This window comes from Mchenga conophoros, linkage group LG11 (genome assembly GCF_057382185.1).
Source record: "Mchenga conophoros isolate Kocher_MC1m ecotype Shallow Benthic linkage group LG11, M_conophoros_male_GT1.1, whole genome shotgun sequence".
NCBI classification, from domain to species: domain Eukaryota; kingdom Metazoa; phylum Chordata; class Actinopteri; order Cichliformes; family Cichlidae; genus Mchenga; species Mchenga conophoros.
The window spans coordinates 28,471,101-28,492,153 of record NC_140536.1 but is presented as its reverse complement, the minus strand read 5'-3'; positions in this window follow the sequence as shown (position 1 = coordinate 28,492,153).

Below are 21,053 nucleotides of genomic sequence, written 5' to 3'. Positions count from 1 at the left end.
TACACTGATCCAATTTTAAAGGTCCTGGTAGGCCCTCTGTGCTGCTGACTCCTAGCTCATCAGCAATTAGGCGAGAGAGTGTTTAAGCTGAGGGAGAGTAGAGCTACTGTGCCAAAGTTGCCAATCTCTTGACAGCGTCTGAACTATGTGTTTGTGGCCTCCTAGTTTTTAGGTAGAAGCATTTATTGCATTAACCTTTTGACTCACTCTTCTGTTTGTGACCAACTTTTTCTTTGAAGTTATAACATTGGCTTTTCTGTGTCTTTAAGCTTTTTGATAAAAAGAAAAAAAAACTTCATTCCCAATTTTGCCTCCCAGTCTACTTTTTCACACAGACACTTTTATTGTTACCTCCTCACATCCTCTGAACTTACTTGGGAATGTAACACTAATCCTATCAAAAAGTCAATCCTACCAGTTAATTGTGTCCCTTCAGTGTGGCTTTGGCGGCGTTATTGATCTTAGACCAGTTTGGAGTTAATCAGAGCCCATTATAGTATCTTAGTTCATCCAATTATTATTTCTTACGAAAAAATGTTTGCTATGAAGAGGGGTTAAAAGAGAAATTAAAATTAATTCTTCACCGTTTATAAGCACACGCTATTCTTGCTATTCCAGTGTGTGGAAAAAAAGCTCTTTAGCAAGAATTCCACAAATATTTTATATCATTAGTTTGTGGAATAACACAAGGCTGCAGTTGTTTTTCCAAGTTAGAGATGTATGGAGATGTCCACATCCTTTTCAAGTAAAAGGTGCTTAAAGCCAAGACGACACAAGAATCAAAACAACCGTATCACTGCACACTGAGAACTGAGTACCGTATTTTTCAGACCATTGTGCGCACTGAATTATTAGACGCACTGTCGATTAACTGGTCTGTTTTCATTAGGGCTGGGTATCGTCACTGATTTCTAGAATCGATTCAATTCCGATTCACAAGGTCCCGAATCGATTCGATTTAATTCGATTCGATTCGATTTGAATCTGGGAAATTTTGACAGTCAGAAATATTATAATTCAGATCAGTACATTTACATATTTTTGTATCTATTAAAAGGAAGCTGACACACGCAAGACTTTATCAAAGGTGTGAGCATCACAGCAGAGGCCTTTGTGTCAAAGTAGCTGAAGATAAAACACAGAAAAACATGAAGGTGATTTTTCCTGGCCTGGGATTTTATAAAAATAATCTGCAGTACATCAAAAACGAAAGAAAACCATTAATCAACACATGAACATTACCTCTGAAGTTACAGCGGTTTTATTAGAGACACGGCTAAGCGTTTTGCATTTTACTTACTTTTAACACCCAAAGAGCCACTTGGACCGGGTTTCCACGCAAAAGAAAACACTGGGAGCCGCAAATACTTTTTGACATCTAAAATGAAGAAAACACTGTATATATTGTTTTTTTTAATCTTTATGCTTTGTGTGAACAACTAAAGTAAGTAAGTAAAGTTTATTTATTAAGCGCTTTTCACAGACAGGCAGTCACAAAGCGCAGTATACAAAGATTAAAATAAACAATACAATCAATAGACATTATACACAATGTAAAAGATTTCACTGTGTGTTATACTTGTATAACTATGCATGTGACAAATAATAAAGAACCTAGAACCTAGAACCTAGATGTAAATAATGTAAAGAATATAAAATACGTAGATCAACAAAAGGTTTGTTTGAACAGAAAAGTTTTTAACTGCTTTTTAAAAGAATCCACAGAGCAACTAAGGTGTGTTGCTTGTGAAATCCATGAAGTGCTACAGAGAAAATTGCATTTTATTTATGTAATTAACACATTTTGAACTCTTAAAGAAATATAACAAAAGGAAAGACACCCAGCTGAACTAAAATGATCCATGTAGCAAACAAAAACTGTTGTGAGCCGCCACCCTTATATCGCCTTTGGGCTTTTGGAGCCTTGACCTGACTTTTAAAAAATAATTGGAAAAAAAACCACTATGCTGCTAAAAAAAAATATAGATATTTTGCAAAATTCTGCCTAAATATGTATTTTACCTAGTTAATGTGTGTGGCGGGGCGTGGTCTGCAGCGCCGCTGCATAATCACGCCTCGCCGCCTTAAAGTCTGTGCTCTCTCTACTGTTGTGTTGTCGGGCTGTGAGCTGAAAAGCTCAACAACTTTTAACTAACTAACAATTAGCTAACTGCAGCCATAACACTTGACAGGATTGAATAGTATCTCACTGCTGTATTTAGAGCTCATGTTATTTACTCATAATCACTACAGAAAACTGTGGCATCATGAGGTTTTTGTAGCTAAGCTAGCAAGCATTTTAATCGATAAGTGATTTGATTTGAGGAGTTTGGGTTGCTAAATGTCAGAGAAAATGTTTCTGAGTGCTTGAAGAGCCTAACAGAGTGTACATTTATTACCAGTGCTGATATATGATAAAAACTATATTTCACGTTTTAAGTAAAAAAAAAAAGGACAAAATACTAGTTGGAGATGTTGCCAGTTAATTTGTATTAGAGCACTGTACTACTACCACTACTACTGCTTCTGCTACTACCCCTGCAGTGTTATATATGTGTGACAATGGCTTCTACTTTCCTGTGTCATGTAAATCATAACAGTGGGACTGCTTTAACAACATTAGGATCCCAAAACTGAAGATAAACACATTTCAGCTGTGACTGTATTGCTGTGATTGATTGTATTACTTATTATACCTGTGATTTCCCCACCGTGTTGTGTCAGAATGTTTGCTGTGAAAAACAACTTTGTGATTCTCTTTTTGGGGCTTTTATGTTTGCTGTTGCTTTACTACTGGCCTTCATTGAAAATGTCATTGCTTCATCTGACTTTACAAACCGTGTAGTCTTTCTTCTACTTACTATAAGATACACAAGAACATGAGTGGTCAAACCACTCTATTGATTTGCTGGCAAGGGGGGCCTTGACAGTTCTTGCAGACTAGTTGATCATGGTCTCAACCAAACTGCCCCAAACTCATGCAACACAACATGAAATGTGTAAGACATGAAGTTATGTTCAGACCCTCAGAGATAGCCCTCTCTGAATCACGTATCTTGCAAACTTCAAAATTTTATTGCCTCTGAATTGGAGAAGGAGCCAGTGTTAATGGTTACAGCTGTTACAGGATTCATAACACAAAGTCTGGGAAGCACAAAACCAGTCTGTTTTGTTACAGGCTTGTACTGCTCCCCTTTGCATCCAAACCTTGATGGGCAAGGAGATATACAGCTGGTTGCTGCATACTGAAAATCAGTGATATAAAAGATTTTACCGAAGAAAAACATACAAGAAAGACACTAAGTGGTGCAAACAAGGCTTAAATGAATGCAGGATACAGTTTTATTTGTTCCCTTGATAGTTTCAAGTTAGAGTACATCACCATTTTGAGCGTTTGTCAGTTTAATCATAACAGTGAAGGAATGTAATCTGTCAAAGACAGTGTAAAAAATGTAAAAAAAAAAAAAAAAAATTATTCCCATATCTGCAATATTATCTCTCACAGCTGTCATGATAAACTTTAATAAGATGTACATCACCGCCTCCGGGCCAGTGCAAAAATGTTATGTTACATATCGCACTTGTAGTTTCTTGGGCTTGCTGAATGGTAAACCTTCACCGCTGTCTTCTTTTTAATACAGCCTTGTGTAATATCTGGTGTATCTCAGCTTATGTGAGCATCTAGGCTGAGAGCATCTGTGCATGGTTTTATATGAACCGGCATTGTTTTGGTGTTTTTGGTCAGGCAAAACAGGAAAATGAGCTGAAAAAGTAGCTTAAGGCAAAATGGGATGTTGATTCGGGGAGCCATCTGATTCAATGTTCATGTAAAAAATATTGCTTAATGTAGCTTTAATGATCTTGGCTGCAACAATAGTAGACTCCATTTTTCACTTATTTCCTGAACTGAACAAGCTGTTGAGCTCCTGCATTAATTTTCAGTATGTATTTGTTCCTCATCTCCCCACTGCACGTCTATTATTTTGCTCCCTTTTCTCTTTAAACATAACGACCCTTGAGAAAGGCTTGCTACCCTCCCCGAGACAACATTTTCTGCTGCAGCCTTATCAATTAAAAAAGACAAAATAACGTACACCACCCGCAGTTATTTGCTGTTTCGTAATTCCACGCCATTTATCAATACAAGCTTCTTGCGGGGTGCATTTACATAAACCTGTACAGCGCTGCTTTATCATTTAATTGGTCCCAAGTGAGAGAGACACCTTAACATGCAAATAATACCGAAACTGTGAATTAGAAGCAGGGAACACGGAGAAGCTATTGAATGCACAAGTGGCTGACAACTGTGGTACTCTTGCTTCAAGAGTTTTCAATTTTCTTCAAGTCAGCAGGAAGCCAGAAGTCTGCTATGTGAGAAAAGGTGTGTGTGTCTGTGTGTCCGTGTGTTTTTTTCCTCGTGGTGTTGATGATTCCTGCCAAATTCGTACAAATGTTTCATCAGCTGGAGACAGCTTGACAACAAAGAACAGAAACAACAGTCACGATGAAAAGGAGCAACATGCTAAAGTTAAATAAATACTTGGCTTTACGTTTAATTTGCAGTTAATTTGCAACTAGCTAAAACAGATAGCTCTTCTGATTGTTATATATATATATTTACAGTTACCTTCCCACCAGCCAGAGCTTCTGAATGTGATAGTGTGATGATGATACTAAAAAATAACCTCAAGTTTTCCAGAACTTGAACAGAAATAAGACACATATGCTGTCTAAAAACCTGTTGTTATATCACAGAAAGCAAACTTCACAACGTTTCATATGCAGCCTAAGGTCATGATCACCTTTTGCTACATGCTTTCACTGCAGTGCGCCTAATGACTGTATTTCCGCTCCGTGCAACCTGTGACTTGCTATCTCTGAAATGACAGTGACTGGTAGGGTCTAGGTTGGATGACTTTGTTGTTTACTCTCGAGGGAAAAGTCCATTTATCATACTGAGAGTCGAAGCTGTGAGTGGGAGTAGTTTGATGACACGAGCTGCTGCACCGTAGAGAACTGCTGCTGTATGTGTGCTGCTGACAGGATGTGCAAAATATGTCTAAAATTAACGATTTTGCTGAAATAAATTTGTGGATTTATTTTTTAAGTTGGCGGTATGTGTCACATGAATGCCAGGATGTAAGGTCTCCCAGCATGATGATCAATATTAAATGAATATTCCCTGTCCAGTTAGCTTGGTGTTTCTGGAAGTTGCTGGCTATTGCCAGGTGAAATCTGTCACCTTCAATTTGCATGAAAGTTGCACACTTTTCTGCGAACTCTTGCTAACTAGCAGTAGTGAACTTCAAAAAGTGCAATGGAGACTGTTAATGGTGGATGTTCATATTTGAAATAAAAGTTGTGCCACACCACTGCAACCAATACTTTTTTAAAAGGCACAACTGTTACTTATTTACTTCTTTGGTTGGCTTTCCTAATAGCACCCTCAAACCAAAGGTTCAGGGAAGACATGTTTTTCACTAGCGACCAGTGGTCGGAATTGCATCACTAGCTGGTCACTAGGTCTGCATGACTGAGGCTTGCTGAGCAACCTCCAGCAACCACTCGAAACCTTGCCAGGCTTTACGCATTTCTCCTAACAACCTGTGGTTACCAAGTGGTTTCAAGCCGGCCTCCAGTCCTGTGTGACTGTGTCCGGCTTTTCCTGTTGAAGTTTTATTCCTGCATTTTTTGTTTCTCAAGCATTTTTCAGACATTTAGCATAGAAAGCAAAATAAAAAGTGTCAGAGAGAGGAAACAACATTGTGCGACATTTTTCTTATTCTTCTTTGTCACATTTTGTTGCTCAGATTAGCTGTAGATATGTCAAATTGTATCCAGGAACATTTTGCGTTGTATCTCTTAATAATGCCCCTTGGAAATTGAAACTGAACGGGGAACACTGGTCTATTGATGCCTCGGTATTATTTAGCATATGTAGGATAAGGAAGGACTTTATTTATCCGAGAACTTTAGGGAAAGCCAGTTTCTGAGGTATAATGAAATACTTGTAGTTCAGGAATTAGTAATTATAGCTAATAGATTCTGCATTGGCTTTTTAGTCCTAACAAAACAAGTTAGAATACCTCAGCTGATGGCAGCTGCCTTGCAAACAGAGGCTAAACTAGGCAGCAACTTAGTTTTACAGAGTGAAAAACGCTGTGGGTTAAGAGCCTGTGAAGAGTGATTTACAATGGTAAGGGTTTAACAGTAACTCTGATTACATGTGTGGACAAGGACGTGCTGACTAAGTTCTTTGGTGCTCTGGCTGATTGGTCCCTTTGGACAAACGGATTCACTGAGTGGCCTACAGCATGCAGCGGGCAGCATGCAGGAAGTCCTCATAAAGAGAGCGGGTGTTCAATCTTCAAGCTCCCCAGACAACTGCATCCTGACTTCTGCTGAGCCTCATCTATTTCTACAGGCATTGCTTTCTCTTCCTGTCTCTTTTTGTTCTTGTTTGTTTTACTGTTTAAGCTCACTCTTCTCTCTTTTCCACCCTCTGTCTTTCTCCTCTTAAATTGTCTTTTTGTATTTCTTTCTGCCTCCATAACATTCTCTCTTCTTCTCTCTAACGCTGTCTCGGACCTCACACTGTCTTATATCTTCTTTTCCTTATCTCCCTGCAGTCTCCGTCTGCACTGCTGTCCCTTCTCTTTTCCTCACTGCTCTCTTTCTTTTCCCTAAAGCAACTCTCACAAAATTGTCTTCTGTGTGAAATGAGACAGCAGAGATTGACTAGCTGTATTAGAGTGAGAGAGAGACCCTAGAACGAGGTTGTAAAAATTAGTCCTCCATGGGGAAATACCCACAGCTGTATTAAGATCTCCCTGTCTTTTAAACGGCTCCCATTCTCCAGCTAATTGTTTTGAAGCCAGGCCTGCAGATCCCCAGCGAGATCTGGCATTACTCATTGAATTAGCCTGGAGTTACAGAAATATCTCTTTTATCAATCTTGGAGAGAGAAATATGTCCCTCCTCCCCCCTTTTCTCCCTCAATCTGTTTGTAGCGCCTCTGAATTTCTCCCTTCTTTTCCTGTCTCATGAAAGCATTTCTGCTTAATTCATTTCACTGAGCAACGGGAAAAAAGGACAATGTGACAGTGATTGTGAGGATTCACATCATGTCACATTTCTTAATCCACTGAACATTATGCATTGCTCCTAATACTGCAGGATCAAAATATGCTTACTCAGAACATATTATATCAGGAGGTAAAGACCCTAAATGGCAGATACCTTCCCTCCTTTCAGACAGTTTGTTATCTGTACCTGACAATTTATTAACGGGGGTATAGCTTCCCACTGAGGCTGGGGTTTGAAGGAGACTTTGACTGAAGTTAAAGCCCAAGCACTGCAAGCAATATACTGAAATGTGTCATTTGTAGCTGCTAATCTGAGGCCTGTACGATGCACTGCAGGTGGCAGATTTGAAGGGCCACCAGCTGCTGTATTTTAACACAATACCAGGTACCACCACAGAAAACTTTAAATAGACAGACTTTTGTAACCATTTTTGCATACTGATTTGACTGTTTTGACGTCAGTCATAAAATGTCTCGCAAACTACACATGTGATTTGTCCTTTTTCCAATGTTCAAGGACATTTCCCTGCTTTTACTTAGTTAAAACCAGGCCTCCTTGCTAGAATAGGTTGCAGCCTTTCTTGTGACGTGTGACTCATTGGGGATAGATGCAACCAGCTGTGGCCGGTATCATCCTTTGGAGAAAGTAATTTTTGAAATCATATTTTTCAAACACTAAGCTTTTTTCCTTGAGGACAGCGCAGACTGGGGACAAAGCGGCCGTGCTAGCTTAGTTTGCAGCCATCAGTTAGCATGTGACCTAGCTCAAAGAGCTGTCTGTAGTGTGTAATATAGTTATAGTTTGCCAAATAAAAAGCTACTACATTGCTTTACAGACACAACAGATGTACTTACTTTATAAAAAAAAATGACAGGACACCTGCATGGATCCTTGTAATCACAGTCTGATAACAAAATTCACAGCAGTGGACCTGTCATACTTACAGACACATAAACTGTAACAGTCTTGTAAAAGTACATTTGAGATTAGAATAAGTGTTCGTACATGACACCAAAAGTTTTCTGTTTTTACAGGTTAACATTTACACAACAGTGGCTACATGTTTATGCTGACACAGCCTACATGGTAAATGGGCCTGATTGTCATATAGCGCTTTAAACAACATGCCACAGTCAGCCATTCACACCACCACTTTCTTCTATGCTTTTAAGTACTTTCTAACTAACATTCACACAACTTGGTGTTAGTATCTTGCCCAAGGATATTTGGCATGCAGACTGGGGGAGGCAGGGGTGGAACCACTACCTTCTGGTAGTGATCAGTAGATGACCTGCTCGAGATCCTGAGCTTCAGCCACCCAAAAAAAAGAACAACTGCTTCGCGCCAGCCAGGAGTCAAACCTAGAATCTTCTGATCCGTAGTCAGACGCTTTATCCATTGCGCCACTGGCCCCATGCCTCACATCTAAACAAACATTTGTCCAGCCAACCATTACAGAATTATTTTTGTTTAGACAGCTATGATTTGCCATTTGGGGGAATACTTACTTAATTACCCCTGTGAATTTATAAGTTGGCTCACTTCACTTTCGAGAAATGAGCAGTCCAGTCTAGTACAGGTCTGTCTCACGTTTGCCACTGGACAATAAATAATACAGAGAGGGCTTGGGGGAAAGTGCTGTGGTCAGATGAAACCAAAAACAAGCTCTTTTGCAACAACTCAACCTGACATGTTTAAAGGAATTGAAATGCTGATTATGACCCAAAGATCACCATCTCAGCACAGAGGTGGAAACATTATGCTTTGGGTTGCTCAATCCTGGAGGAAGCTGAACCTTCAAGTTTCCAAGCGGCAATGAAGAAACCTAAAAAATTTAAAGAGAGCATGTCATTCACTCAATGACATGCAGATCAGTTTATAACTTTTCTGTTCTTTTCCCCCCTGAATCTCTCTCCATTAAGAAGCTACTATTAAAAAGTTAATTTCTTTGAAAGTGAGCAAACTTATTAATCCAGCAGTGGATCAAACTATTATTTACCCAATTGTACATTCCCTCCTGTCATAGGTAAAGAGAGGGTTGGCATTATTGACCAATGCTTAGCTTCCTGTTCCTTGAGTGGTTGCATAACATCTTAGAGCCAGTTGTTGTATTTTAATAAAATATGAACAATTACTCTAACTGGTATTTACTAGTCAGGGCAGCAATGTTTAATAATCGATTCAACTTACTGTGCAAGCCCCAAAGGTTTGCTAATTAAGTGGTTGCCATTCATTTGCTGCTGTAGGTGCATGTTTATTTTATTCATTTAATTATTCAAATGTGTAATTTTGAGGAGTATCAAAAAATGGTTTGTGCTCCAGGACTGCGAATAATAACAGTTTGTGGTGCACCGCAAGGAAATAAACGACTGTAGTAACAAACATTTAAAATAGGAACATATATCACTGTATCTGAAGAAGTGGTAGCAACCAGCAGGCAGACTATTGGTTGAGCAAGTGTCCATGCTATGGTGCTACTGTTAGGCTACTGAATTGGCCAAAGTTCATCCTAACCCCACACTTTGGATTTCCTGCCTCATATATGTATATGATATAAGCTATGTAGTTTTCCTATAACCATAGTAACCAGCCATTAAAACCACGACTGTCCATGATTTTAGCTACTGTGGAGTTTTTATTTATTTTCCACATAACATCTATTACTTTGACTCTGATGTATTTTCTGTTCACTCTTTAGGTGAAGGATCTTTAAAAACTTACAGCCTTTCACCACTCTGTCTTACTCCAACCAGCCATTAACAGTTAATTAGCATGCACAACATGAGCACTAATCAAGATTTCATTATGTAGGTATATTACCAAAGGTATTTCTCAACTCCAACCTATTTACACATATGCTGTTTACACCAATACAATATGTGCTTCTAATTTAAAAAAGGCTTAACAGACACTCTCTTAATGGTAATGTATGAGATCACCCTGACACAGAGAACATGGATGTCTTGAAGGACGTTTAAGTACGGAGTTTAGTACCAATGCAACCATTTAATAACAATTTGCTCAAATAGGACTTTTCTCATCTATTTTGAAAACCATTAGCCCTGGGTTTTAATGCTGTGCATGTAAAACCAAAAACCTGAGGACGGAAGACTAGTCTCATTCAACCTCACTGTAAAATTAGAATTGGGGGCCTCGTTGAAGACCCTTGTGAAAACAACCACCAACAACCTTGAATACTGGTAGTGTATGGAGAAGTCAAACAAAGATGAGTATTTACATCAGTAAGTGGCTCTGGTGCCAAGAAAACAGCAGAAATGAAGTAAATTGTTGCTTTCTGAACACAAGTCAATTTCAGCAACTTGCCAACAACCTTGACAAGTTGGTATATTTATATCGTAAGTCAAAGGCAGTGTTTACAATGTGACTCTAAGCCAAGGGGACTTTGGAGTAAAGTGTTGCCATCCGTTTATATGTAAGTCAAATTAAGCCAAGTTAGTTTGACTGATATGGATATTACTGGGCTGGATATTACCATAGAAGCAGGTTTTTCCATATTCATGCTGATTATTTTGGTCTCTTCACACAAAGCAAGATAAAATACTGCCTGCTGAACAGTTAGGAACCAATCATCAGCTTTGATGTGAAGCCTGGCAGACAGTGAGGGTGAGAGCAGCGAGAGAGGAGGAAGCACAGCGAGTTTAGGCAAAGAGTCGAGAGGAAAAAAGTGGTACACAGATGAAGGGAAATAGAAAGTCACAGAAACATGTGTGCATACTTGAGAGGGCCCCAGTCACAGAGTAAGACAGAGCATCCGTTTTGGTCAAGATGAGATGGTTGAATGTGTGTGGACGGCATCCAGGAAGTATCTGGAGTGAATTGGAAGAGCTTTCCATCCTTTGAGAGCGTCTCTTTTAATCATGGCCGTTGGGGCTGTGGGAACCGTCACCACCACAGAGAGGACACTGTTAATTAGACAGCATGTTACTGCACATCCCTGTAGAGTCAACACCCTACATGGCAAGATTATACTCGGTTTCTGTCTCACACACACAAACAAATCTAACAGCGGTGCTTGCGGTCTCCGACCTCTTTGTAGATGCATAAACATGCAAATGTACAAATTGGACAGAGCTGGTTTCGTGCACGCACACAAAGAGGGGGTTGGCTCATTTTCTCAACTGGTTTCAATGCAACAAATGTTTCCTGTTCAAGAATTTTTGGGGGTATTTTCTATTGCCACATTGCATAATATTTCATTTTGGCAAAATAAACCAGCATTTGAGACAGCAGCTATGTGACCTTATTTTAATGTCTTTTCTTGCTGTTGAAAACACACCAGCCTCTACTACACCTGCTCACACAAATGTCTAATTAGTCAGTCACATAACAGCAGCTCACTGCACCAAGTCAAGAAATGTGCTAAAGATCAAGCCAATTGTTAGAATGGTAAAGAAAAGCAATTTACGTGACTTTGAGTGTGACATGGTTGATGGCTCCAGATAAGCGAGTCTATTTCAGAAACTGCTGATCTCCTGGGAGTTTGCAACACAGCCATCTCTAGGGTTTACAGGGAATGGAAATATTACACTAATGGCAGAGGTCAGAGGAGAATGACCAGACTGCTTTGAGCTGACAGGAAGGAAGCTGACAGTAACTAAAATAACCACTTGTTACAACCAAGGTATGAAGAATCGGATCTCTGAATGCAAAAAACGTGGAACATTGTCCCAGATCATCAGCAGAAGACCACTCCTACAGTGAGATCCCTGCACTCAAATGTCCTCCGAAGTCACCAGATCTCAATCCAATAGAGCACCTTTGACACATAGTGGTATTATTTTAAAAAATCAAATCAAATCAAATTCCTAAATGCTTCTACTTGATTGGAAGCTGTAGGGAATAAACTCATATTCAGCCTTATCTAGCTAGTATTTCACTTTATTACATTGGTAATAAAGTGAAATACTGAGGTTGGAACTCTACTCATACTATTTCTGCTCTGACTTTGTATTGACATCTGGAAACTCTTAAGGGTCATACAAAGTCTTTACCCAAGGAAGTTGAAATTTGTTTCTACTGTTACTGTGTTATTGTTTTTTGGATTATTATATATTGCTTAATTTGAGCAGTCACAAACTTGCAGGGTCTCAGCTCCCTGTCAGAGCACATACCCGCTGACATACATTTCTTGAAGTCCTTTGCTCACGTGTTATATGTTATACTCAATGGAGTAGCAACAATAGACAATAGTAACAGCTGTCAGTGACTGCTCCATTCAGCATCTCTCTCTGTCCACTCTGCAGTGTAGCTTTTTGCCATCTGTGTGTGAATTATGAGGCACTTTGAATTAAAAAAAGAAAATTCTAAGAAGAAATGATCTGCAAAACAACAGGTGTCAAAAATTATGATCGTAGAAATGAAAAACATCTTTGCAGTTTGTTGAAGCTGACAAACATTATGACCTCTCCGTGGTGTTAACTGCAAAATGTGATTTATGTAAGGTGTTCATTTTCCTAAACACACAAAAAAACACATAAACGTCTGATTTTTCTTCCCCTCCTTGTTTCTTCTCTATTTCAGCAAGTTGATCTTTTCCATACTCTGCATCTGTTTTTCTCTCTCGCCTCCATCTTCTCGTGAGGTACACACATACTCCTCCTCTCTCAGCTGCTGTGATGAAGCCATCACTGTCTGTCTGCATCCTAAATCAGCTGTCTGAACACTGCTTAGCTAAGGCTCAGTGAATTACATTCATCTACTGCAGTAATTCACATCGTTACTTTTGTCTTTCTATCTCACCATCTTTCCATGTGTATGTGTGTGTGTGTTCTCTTCCATTACTTTGCCTCGAAACGTCTTTTGCAGCAGAACAGTTTATTTATAGGGCCAATTAAATCTGGAGGAGACTCAGTGGGCTTTGGTGGAAAACATCTAAAAAAGCAGAATAGTTTTACATGTCTTAATCTTGGAGGTCTGCAAGAGATATAAACTGCTTGTCATGTCGGGTAGATAGGTTGTATTTTTGATCTTGGAGAAATAAGAAAAAGAGAGAAAGAAAAATTGAAGAAGGCAAAGACAACCTGAGATGGTGATGGAGTGAATCTTTTCTTAATTTTGCAAAAGTCTGGAGTCCCTGGAGAGCAGACAGAAGGTAAATGACATCTGCTGGAAAGAAAAAAATGAGAGGAGGAGAGGAGTGAGATTATCCAGCGAAAAATAGAGAGAGACAGAAGAGAGGGCTTAAAAAAATACTAAGTACACAGCTCGACTGCTCTCACACAGCCAAAATCTCCTTTTATCTTAATGTGTCTTAAATCTTTGCAGCAGAGGACATGATGTCAGTTCAGGTTAGACGTTCAAGAAGCATCTTTTCTATCCTATGAATCTGAGAAGACTGACACCTGTTTGCCAAGCATACAGTACTAACGCACAAATCAAGATGATGAGCATCTCAGGCAATAAAAGGAAGCTCAGGCTTTTCAGAGAATTATCACTGACTGCGCCTTTATGAACCTGAAACAGCTGTTCATGCTGTGCATTACCATAAAGGCCACATCAGCAAAAACAAGCTTTTCTCCTCTTAGATTAACCAACCACTCAAGTAACAAAGTATTGGACAAGAAAAACTGCAAAAAGTGCTTAAAACATTTTTAGTGAAAGGTAATAAATGTTCTGATTCAGCATCGTCGAAAAAAATCAAAATAACAACAGAAAATCCAGAAATGCCAACACTTCAGCCAGGTTTAATTCATGGTGCAGATTTTTGTGATGTGGTCAGTCCGGGTGCTTTTGTTATACCTGCAACCATGGCACCATGTACTGCTACACCTTTAAATCTTATAAGTCTATGTTAGCCAGGTGAAGCGCATCGTCATCACGATCCTTGTCATTAATAATTGAGAGGTTCTTCCAACAACTGCTCACACATACGTCTCTGTTTTCAGAATGAAGGGCAATGATGGAAGCCTACTAAAAACATTATAGTAATTGCTTACTTTAGAGTAAACCACATAATAGTAGCTTTATACCAATGTATTATGAAAAAGTTTTTCAATATTAATTCTATGGACAGATCTATATGATTATCTTTGGGGTGCTTAAGTCCACACAAGAAGTGGAACAAGTGAAATAATCCCTCACAAGGTAAAGTGTGCTGGTCTAGACTTAAACTTTTCTCACCTTCATGTGATTGAAGTTCTAGTGACAGTACAAGTTACTTGACATGGTAATTAATACATTAGAGGGTTGCCTGGGCAACCTGACCAACCATCAGTGACAAAACGATGCGTTAGGACAGCCCTTCAGGTAGGCCTGATTTAGTTAACGTCTTTCTTTCAAAATTCTTTGCAAAATGTTTTAAATTGTAATTCTTTGTGTTGTCTACCAACCCAACTTGCTGCCACCATGTCCCTGACACATTAACTGCTAGTCTGTCAATGTGTACGTTTCATAAATAGTAAAGAAGTATCATGTTTTTTGGAGCCAATTATGAAATACCACCGATGGACAGCAAACTGTGGTGCAGTGCTACACATGCTACTGCTACACAGCATCATTTACTTATCTGCTGTTGTGAAGTTTTACAAAGTTTAGAGTATTTTGATTACATTGTCTTCGTAATTTCCTATAATCTGTTTACAAAGACATTTATTACAAAGACACTTATCTCTAGTTTTATTTATGGTTTCTTAATTATAATTTGCTAAAGTTAAGATGTGCATCCTATTGTTTGCAGAGTTCACACTTTACCAAAAGAAATAACAGCAACTTGTCTTATTAGACATTTTGTCCTGTTTTGCAGAATAATACAGATTTTTCCATTAGAACCCCTTTTTCTTTTAAAAAGGTGCGGTAGTCATCCTTAAACAGTTTAGTTTTTCTTGTATTGTCTTGATGCAGGTTTTTCTTGTAGTCTTTAGCCAGGGAATATTATTGTTGGAATACCGACCCCCGTCATCAACGAGTGCCCAGTGGAGAGAGTGGACAGCTTCAAATACCTCGGAGTTCACATCACGCAGGACCTGTCATGGTCCTGTCACATCAACACCGTGGTGAAAAAGGCCCGACAGCGTCTCTACCACCTCAGACGCTTGAGAGACTTCCAACTGCCCTCCAAGGTGCTCAGGAACTTTTACTCGTGCACCATAGAGAGCATCCTGGCGGGAAACATCTTAACCTGGTTCGGGAACAGCACCATGCAGGACAGACGAGCTCTACAGAGGGTTGTGCGGTCAGCTGAGCGCACCATCCGCTCCGAGCTCCCTGACCTGCACTCAATCTACAGCAGGCGGTGCTGGACCAAGGCCAGGAAGATCGTGAAGGACCTCAGCCATCCCAACAACAGACTGTTCTCTCTGCTGAGGTCAGGAAAGCGATTCCGCTCCCTGAAGACCAACACAGAGAGACTGAGGAGGAGCTTCTTCCCGCAGGCGATACGGTCTCTCAATCACACCACCACACAGTACTGACCCACACATACAGTTCTTACACACACACTGGACTTTCTGGACTTTGGTTTTGCACAACACTGGTCACTATATTCTTCATTTCCGGTTAATACTTGTACAGCTGCTGTTATTGTGTATATATTTATTTACATTTATATTTCTTCATACATTCTTATATAGTTCTATATTGTGTATTTTGTATTTTGTTGTACAGTTATTTTATTTTCAACTTTAATTTATATATTTATCTTTATCTTATTCTTCCCAGTTAAATTTACCCTTCATTCTAATTTGTGTTGTACAGTTATTTCATTTTTAACCTTAATTTATATTTTATTCCTTCTTAGTTAAATTTACCCTTTTTAATTTTTCATATTTATTTCCTATCTTATTCATAGCCTTTTCCTTTTCTTTAGGTCACGAGCAGTTGTCCAAGCATTTCACTGCATATCGTACTGTGTATGACTGTGTACGTGACAAATAAAATTTGAATTTGAATTTGATTTGAATTTAAATGTCCAATTTCTACTTCTATTCCCACCGTGCACAACCTGGAATAGTCTTTCAGGTTGTGCTTGCCATCAGTACATCAGTGTTGTTTAGGGACAGAGCTGAAGAGAAACTATTGCCCTCAAAGCCAACAGCAGCTCCAGAGCCAGACCCTGACAACATGACTGATGCTAGCTGGCAGCTGGCTACACACTCCTACTGTTAGAGAGACATGAAGATAGAGAGAGACAGCAGGAAGAGATGAATGATTTGGGTCAGTGTCAGAACAGGATTGATTTGGATCAGAACCAAAACCACTGATGGCTTATTGAGACAGAGAGATTGATGGAGCGACAGAGAAAGAATGAGTAATGGATTTTAGATACAGAATGTCAAGCTGCCAGTTGGCTTCTATTGGGTGAAGGAGGTCATTGGAGGGGGAGAGGGAATGTATAGCATGATACACATACACATCCTTCCTCTATCCTTGGATGCTAGTCATATTTAGACCTGATGCTATTTAAGCACCACAATATACTGCATAATTAATTCGCTTTTATTGCTTGCCATGATTAGGATATTGCATTGTGTGCACAATAGAGAATGGCAGAAAGGTTTTGCGAGATGGTATGTAAGAACATATTATCACGTGCACTCCAACTGCTGGTCCTACACATACATGGTAGGTGTCTCATCCCACTGATCCACAGGGTATCCCTGCTATTGTTTGACTATTGTCTATTCTGCATTGTTCTCTGTAGTGGCCAAATGCCCAGGGCCACTGAACACAACACTGGACACAATGGACAGACACAGAGAGGAGCTGGGTCTTGGCAAAAAGGAGCTGCCCACAGTCTCACAAACACACACACACATAAACACATGGTATGCAAATGCACATGTACGCCTGCAAGTACTGTGCATGAGCACGCTTTCATGGGTACAAACACACACATACATACACACTCACAGATGCTCCAAGGCACAAAGCTGGCATAACAATGCCAAGGCAGAGAGGGCCAGACTCATATACAAGCCCCTATAGGGTTTGAGGGAATACACACACACACACACACACACACACACACACACACACACACACACACACACACACACACATCCCAGAGGCAGAGGGGGACAGTGCAGTCAGAGGATCACTATATAAAAGACAGACACAAGAGAGAGAATGACAAAAAAAAGATTTTGATGTGGGAAAAAAGAGGAAGAATGATATCAGCTCCATTGAGAGCAAGCAGCGATGTCTGATGGGACAGTATTCTTCCAATATGTTGACTACTGTTGCTCAGAAAGTGTCAGGACAGAAAATACTGGTGTCAAGTGAATTAAGTCATGAAAGAAAGGAAAGTTGTACCCTCGTGGGACATGTCTGAGTGTCCTGTCTGATAGGAAGCTGTAAAAGAAGGCAAGCTGTACAAAAAACATTTCTTAGTGCTACCAGTTTCTGACACTGGAGGTGTGCCTGAATGCCCGCCTCCATTTTTTGCAGGAGAATCAACAGTGGCACCCACAGTTGTGTCCATTCAGGTGCTGTAAGAGCTTATTGCATATATCAAAGTCAAATTACATTTTAAAGATAAACAACTGCCCTCCCTCGCATAGATGAGCTAGACATGAATAAATGTGAAAGGCAGGTGAATGAGTAATACTGGCCAACAGCCTCAGCAGGTGATCTCACTATGTAAAATAACCTTTGTCACGACAGCTGGCGTATACAAACATGTCTGACACTGGTTGGTCTGTTGGTCTGGCATAATTCAAGGTGGCACCAACCCCCTTTTTTAAAACATTATTATAACAGGGAGAAAATGTAAAGAGACATGTATGCTACAGTGACAACTGGTGAGATCTTGTCTGTCCTTTGAGGCTTAAAAATGTGCAGAGATCAGCGTGTACAGCTCTGTGACTGTGTCCCTACACATCTCTGATGAGTGGAAATACAAGAGATATCACTTAATAAACCTCTTTTTTTGCGTTCTTGAAGAATACCATACGTCTCTGCTCACGTCCAAAATGAGTAATGAATAATTAAAGTAAATGCAAGGCTGAACTGAACAGTGTGACTGATGTGTAATTGCATGGCATCTGTAACACAAAGTGTGCGACTTGCGCTTGTTTTTGTGCGACAGAGGAAGTACTCACATGTGTAGTCAGGTGTGCACTCATCAAGGAAACTGGCAGTGCTAAGATAGATGCTCACACAAGGGAAACACAGAGAGATGCATTAAAGATGTGTTGTGGATATGCAACAAATGTGAAACGCCAATTTTCACCAGGCTGGATCGCTGTTCCCCATCATCAATCATCAGAAAGGACACCGGGAAATTTATTAGCCGAGATACAGACTGAGGCATTAAAGTAAGAGTCTGAACAGAAAGCAAAGCTTTTGGCTTCACTTTATCATGTATTTGTAACCGTATGATTTATTTCCTAAAACAAGGTGTCATTGAGGGTTTTACTTTATATTCTGTCATATGCTGTATACACTGTTTGTTGTGTGTCAGGGAAACCCTGAGAGGCAAAAAGCTGAGACAACAGACAACTCTAAGTGCCAGGCCCAGATTTATTTCTTTTACCTTGGCTCTGTATGATATCTGATGATGCGAGAGCTGACATCATTTCTTATATATACCAAACATGGTTATGTCATAAGGTCCACCCACCTGCTGGTCCTTGTGTTTATTTGGGGCAGTCAGTCTAAAGGATGTTGGCTTAATGGGAGTCACAAGGACCTAAAACAGCTTTTTTCCAGTGTTACAAAGTACAAAGTAACCAAGTACTGTTATCACATTTTTTGTTGTCACAGTTATGTTATTATTTTGGTCAGATAGAAAAAGAAATACGCTGCCTGTTTTTTCTTGTGTGTGCTAAATCAGCTGACTTCATTTGAGGGAGGAGGAAATTCTTGCAGCAGACTACAACTCTTGAGGAATGGACACATAAGCATTGCTGTTAATTTTATTTTATTGCATTATAGTGCTAACAGAACATCGGCTCTTTGCAGACATCTGCACAGACAGCATGCTAACACAAAACTAGAGAAGAACCCAGTGAAGCTGAGTGTATGCCGACCCCAGCATAACAGCCAGACCCTGATCTTTTTCAACAAGCAGTGATGAGTAGTCAGGGTTGTAGCATTGTCGACTCCATTGCATGTTTCTACAGTGGAATCACTGCGGTGATCACTCTGAAGTCTCTTCCTGCTGGTTCTTTTTTCTTTGTGATGTTAGCTTTGTGTTTAAACTTTAACACTAAAAGAAAGTGTGTGTGTGTGTGTGTGTGTGTGTGTGTGTGTGTGTGTGTGTGTGTGTGTGTGTGTGTGTGTGTGTGTGTGTGTGTGTCCCTATGTAGGATAAGGATTCATGTTGGTATGTGGGACTGTAACCAGACAATTCATTTATATGACAGTTCGTTTCAGGCTTATGTAACAAGTATTGCAATGGTAATCTAAACAGTATTGTAATTAACTACTCTCTCCAGGAAGTAATTACATAACATAATAAATCACTTAAAGAAAAGAAGAACAACGTAATGTGTAATACATTACTTTTATTGAGTAAAGACCCCAACACTGCTTAGACCTAGGATGAACTGAAGGGCTGCACTAACACCAGTATAATATAAATAAGCGTTATTTTATGCTCAGGCAAAGGGACTCTGGTGAAGTCTAGAAATGGAAATATGAAGTTGTAAGTGGAAGAGGCTGCCTTTATACTATTGAGTAAGGTTTGCAGTGAAACCTTTTAATGGTTCACTGGATGAATGGTGATTGTGTTAAGGAGTGCCCAAGCTAAGTTCGTAAAGTTATTATTACATACCTGTCGGTCCATTTTCTTCCACTTATTTTTACGGTTTATGAAGAGCTTGGACCCAAAATGCAGACCCCGAGACCTGAACCATTATTTAGGTCAGGAAGCAAATCCAGGTAGCTGAAAAAACGCAGGGCTCAAGAGTAATCCAAACCTGAAAACAAGTCGCAGGTGAACAGAATCGATTAACAAAGCAAAATTGAAGATAATGCACTTGAAATGAGAGACTATCAAAATAAAGCAGGAAGCCTAAATACTGAGATGGAGATTAAGACACACACTTGACAGACCAAAGTAAAGATAAGGAAAAATTGGACTAAACATGGGAGACCTAACAGAAACACAGACTAGCCATGAAGAATATAGGAGGAAAAGAAAATCAGCAGGAGAATGAAAACTACTGAAAACAGAAAATATCAAACTGAAGACTAAAAACACTGGGTACAAAACCCAGGATCATGACACGTATCCAATTCAGGGTTGTGGGGGGGATGAAAGCCTATCCCAGCTTTCATAGGGGGAGAGGTAGGTACACCCTGGACAGGTTTCCAATTGTTTGCATGGTAAAGTAAACTGTATTAAAATAAATAGACAATTTAACAAATCTCTGAAGCCTCAAATTCAGAGTAATGGTAAATGGACTGATTCTTATATAGGGCTTTTCTACTCTCTCAGAACACTCAAAGCACTGTATACAACGTGCCTCATTCATACAAGCACTTCCTTCTATACTTAAGTGCAATCTAAGCATTCACACACATTCACATTCCGATGGACGCATCGGAGAACAGCTTGGGGTTAGTATCTTGCCCAAGGATACTTAGCATGCAGACTGGGGAAGCCAAGGATCGAACCACCAACCTTCTAGTCAGTAGCTGATCTGCTCTACCACCTGAGCTACAGCCACCTCGAAGTCAAATCTAATATTTAGGGGAGAGCTCTGTTCAAGTGTTATAATATTTATTTAATTATTTAGATACACATTTTGAGTAGCTTCAGAAAGTGGTTTGAGTTCCAGGGCTAAAAATGAATGTTTTCAGTAGCATAATTAACAGTGTGCTACAGTACAGAGAATATCCCTCTTGATGTCGTCCTACAGTTTGCACACTCCCCTGCCTGACATTCATTATTACTATCTAATAACTGCGGGAACCAGCCATGCAAACGATAATGTGCCTACGAGGATAACCACTTCCTGTGGTTATTTATTTATTTTTTTCCTGCTACGAAGCAAACTCTCAAA